Raw genomic sequence first — 4,991 nt, forward strand, 5'->3', positions numbered from 1 at the left:
CTCCTTCATAGCCACATCTAATATGTGATTAAGTTCATCAACTGACTTAGCCTTTAAAAATTATTCACAATATTGGGGGGGGGGGGACAAATAGTGACATTTCACATGTCGGAAGAGAAAAAACCGGAAAAATTAAAGGAATTAAGGGAATATGCATACAAATTTTAAAAATTCGGGGGGGGGGGGCACGGCCCCTTGGGGCCCCTTCATAGGTCTGCCCCTGCTCCTAGGACTTTAGGTCTCTCACAAGAGATTGTCTCTCAATGTGCTAGACGATCAAGACTGGATTCACTTTTCTCCCGACCTTGGATATGAAAGCTCACCCCCATCAAGACTGGTGCCTGCCAATGAAGTTGGAACATGGGAGAGGCCTATGATTGTTCAAGGAACCCAAGCAAGGAAGCATCTCCACATCTTGAGAGCTCGTGTTATCATTGATGTTAGGAAGCCCCTTAAAGCCTCTTTCTAGGTCAAGAGTCGCAATGCATGGGAGCATCAACCTTATTCAGGTGAGTTGTGACAAATTACCCTTCACGTGCTTTGTACGTAACTTTCGTGGACATGAAGATTCTCAAATGGAAATTTTATTAGGTTAAAAATGGATTATCTATTAATTTTTAGATAGAGGACGCATGTTCATTAGTCAAATTCAAAAATTAAAATTAAATTAAATTATTTTTTTATTTATTAAATATTACTTTATTTTTTAATGTAATTAATAGACATGTATTGCTCATCTAGGAGGAAATGAATCTAGAAGGAAATGAAAATTTTCCTTTAGATGCTTGAAGCGAAAAACCTTGGGTCAGATATTGCTGTCAAGCAAAGCGCGAAATATCGCCGAAGTTCGCTGGTTCACTACCTAGTGAACCAACCGAATTGGCGAAATCTCGCCGCAATTTTGGCGAGATTTTGCCAAAAATTCGCCAAATTTCGACCCCCATTTCGGGAGTATTTTTGGTCATTTTGAGACCAAATTTGGTGCCTACCCTAATTTGATGCTAATATTTGATAAATTTGAATTATTTTCTATAAATTCTTTCATTTAAATACTCCTTCATAGCCACATCTAACATGTTACATTTTGAGGCTGATATGGAGAAATTATGATCAGACCGGGTTCATACCTTGTTCGACCCTCGACCCCGGTCGAGACAGAGGGAACCAACTCGCTCCCGAGCGAACCGGATCCAGAAGATGGCTTGCTGAGGAAGAAAACTTATTCAGTTACAAGCACGCCCTAATCCTACTTATGGATTAGGTTAATTACCCTAATGATGGCAGACTCGAATTGACGGCTGCGGCTAATCATTATCGAAGGGATAATCATCACATAACCTAAAGGGTTATCTCAGGAGTCCTCTACTAATCCAAACTAGTAGAAGTCTATTGCTCAACGGATCTAACTGTTAAGATCCAACGACTACCCGAAGAAGGCTCAAGTGCATCCAATGAAAGAGATTCGAAGGTACACTCTATATAAACCTCACTACCATACGAGGTGAGGGGAGATCGAAAACACACAATCTGAGACTCAGATTCAGATACATACTGATAGACGTAAACTATCAGCGGCTTACGATCTAGATCATCTTTCCCAGTTCTTTATTCCTTAGCTCTGTGCTTCTAGCAGAGCTGTTTGTGATAAAGTTCATCAACTGACTTAGCCTTCAGAGGTGGACTACCGACCCCCGCGGTCGGGCCACATCTGACGCTTTCGTTTTGCAGGTCATCACGAGGAGATCTAAGGGCTTAGCAGATTTTGGACGCATCATTTGGCGCCGTCTGTGAGAAACGACTTGAAAAGCCATGGTGACTAGATCACCGCAGAGCGCCGCTGCCGCACAACGCAATTCCGGTGTTCAGATCCCTGGAGCGAATAATCCAGATATTCCCCAGGGAAGCAAAAATCCTATCGAGGTAGATGGTGGTCAGGGAGGACGTAATCCTCATGATACATTCCAAGATCAATTGGATCAGGTAAAGATTCAAATTTTGGAGGTGAGCCAAGCACTCCTCCTGCTCACCAGACGAGTGGTTTTGCCACAAGAACCTGATCAACGCAATTCAGGGAGACGTGCGTTGCCACGTGATCAAAGATTGGCTGAAGATCGGAATATCGGTCAGAATTTTCGTGAAGGAGACCGAGGACCTAGGAGGATTGATGATCAACCTAGGCGAGACGATCGGTTCGACAGACCGCAAGAGAGTACAACTGATTCAAATACAAGGTTGGATACAGGGGTAAGAACTCACTCACCAACTGTCAGAAGAACCGTTCGCTGTGATCGAGCAGTTTGCGACGAGCGGAATGTTCGGGAAGGACGGGCTGTTCGTGATGATCGGATAGCACGGGATGATCGTGTTAATTGAGGTCGTGATCATATCGTTGAAGATCACCCGATCCAGATTGGTCAGGTATTGGCCAACATCAATGAGAAATTAGGGTAGTTGGCTAAGGGAAGGATAACTGAGGATATTTACTCAGTCATTCGGAAGACCCCCTTTGCCTAGCCAATTGCGGGGTATCAGTTTCCCCATAACTTCCGTTTGCCTACCTTTTCTACATTCGATGGCTCCGGAGATCCAACAGCTCACATTGGCTATTACCAACAAACCATGGCGCTTTGTAATTTCGATGAAATTTTATGCAGGGTTTTTGGTTCATCTTTAACTGGACCAGCACAAAAGTGGTTTTCGAACCTCCCCTCTGGAAGGATAGTAAACTTTGATGAATTGGCGCGCAAATTCATAGGGCGATTCCCCGGAGTGGAATACAAAGTCAAGAAAACGGAAGAAACCTTGTTTATCGTCAGACAAGGAAAGAACGAATCAATCAGAGAGTTTCTGAAAAGATTCAACAAAGTAACGATGGAGATAGAAAATTTGGATGAGCAAGTAGCCAAAACTGCTCTATTCACGGGACTCACTAATCGGAAACTCCTGGAGAGATTACTACAGGATATGCCTGCGACTTATGCTGAGTTGGTACAGAGATGCCAGAAGCAGGCTAAAGTCATGGAGATTCTAGATGCGCGCCAAGGAGATAATAAAGTCTCCAATAAGGAACAGAAGTGTCACGTCCTCCCAGCCGGTACCCTATCTGGCATACCCGAGAGTGTGATCCACAGCCCGAAGATCAGGTATCAAGTGATCAACCTCCCATATAAACAATAACATAATTATGAACAATCATAATAAAAGTGCGGAAGATAAACCATAGATCCAATAAAGAAAGAATGAATCATAAATGAATCAGAATGATAGATATAATCAGAGTGTCAAACAGATAAGTAAAGTGAGGCAAAAATCCCACTCTACAACCAGCGGAAAAGTAGCTCTAAAAGAATAAACTAGACAAAATCTAATCCCAGTAGCAAGTACATTGGGTAACTAAATTGTTCTCCACTTTATAGACAACATCCTTATAAGTGTAAATCTCATAAATGGCACAAGGACGCTTCCACTCAATGGTCGGACTAAGCATCGTACGGAGCATAACCACTCGCGGGATCTTCAGAGTAATTGTGGTAACCGCAATCACCTTCCCGGAGATATGCCTCTTCGCCTTGCGCTTCTTCATAGGGACCGTCATAGTACTCAAGTACTGCAGGATAGTCTAACAAACATTGTACAATAAAGGAATGAGTTTCAAAGAAACTCGAAGAAGGCGATTAAAATCCATAATAACATAAATGGCGGGATTCCGGAACAACATAAATGCATTATGATATGAGACAAGCAATGAATGAATGAATCTAACTCTATGTATGCTGGTCTCTATTGGCAGACATGCTTTAAGTCATAGCACCGTACTTCTTTAGGAAGGTCCGCTCACATCCTCAACCATTTAAGATATCTTGGATTCTCTCATGGATCATTTCACCGGTCTTGAGCAGCCGATTGGTAATGGGTCCTTCATCCCTCGAGACAAACCATGGCAGGGGGTTAAGTCAACACACTCTCTCACAACCATTTGGTATAAGTACGAGCGCATGTCGGGGTAAAACCTAGCCAAATGCAAGTCTTCTACTTAGTTACATCAAGTCAGATCCAGATACTTCCATTCCTCGTCCCTGACGATCCTTTCCGGTATCCTTCACACTAGAGTCCTCATAGTCCCTGACTACGGACTCATCAACCCTATTGGTTATCCACATATGGTAAACGGGAAGCTCTCACGTCCTCTCACGGGTTGGTTACCGGTCTTAAGCGCCCGTGAGCCCAAGTCTAACCATATGCAACCCTACCAATAAATGGCCCCCACAATGTGATTCCCTGTCCTCTCACGGGTTGGTTACCGGTCTTGAGCGCCCATGAATCCCCATTGCTACCACGGGTCGTTCGGTCTCAATACCCCTCCGATTAGGGTCCGACATAACAGGACATCCTAGCCAAACACTACTAGACAATCCTAGATATGTCATCCAACAGTTTAGGAAGGTGTCCAGAGGGCATCTCCGGAAACATCCCATAATATTCCAGTAGTAGTCCAAGGACAAAAGTGTCAAAAGGACACCTCTCCTTTCCAAACCATACTTAAGCATACACATGCATCAATTCATATCATCACATATATGGTAACTTCATATATGGAAAGAAATCAATAACTACAATCAACTTGTATATAATTGGTAAGTAAATCATACATGAATCAATTTAAGCAATGCTACTGTAATCAAGGTTATGCAGCAGTAGTACATCGTTGTAAGAATCTAATTTAGGAAACATATCAACGATATTCAAATATAGAAACTAGATTCATGCTATCTATGTAATTAAGGAAATAACCATCCTTACCTTTTATAACTCGCAAAGGAATCCTAAGAAATCAAGTAAGATCTGGGCAAACTTGAGAAGAAGGTCCTAAACAAGTATATACAACATATTAGGAAAGATCCCTAACAGAAAAGATACCAAAACATCCAACACGGACCAATCTGGAGTTGTTGTACTCATTGGTCGAGTGGATTGGTCGATTGGTCCATCGA

Source organism: Hakea prostrata, chromosome 7, assembly GCF_041222555.1.
Source record: "Hakea prostrata isolate BN-2017 chromosome 7, UWA_Hpros_2, whole genome shotgun sequence".
NCBI lineage: Eukaryota > Viridiplantae > Streptophyta > Magnoliopsida > Proteales > Proteaceae > Hakea > Hakea prostrata.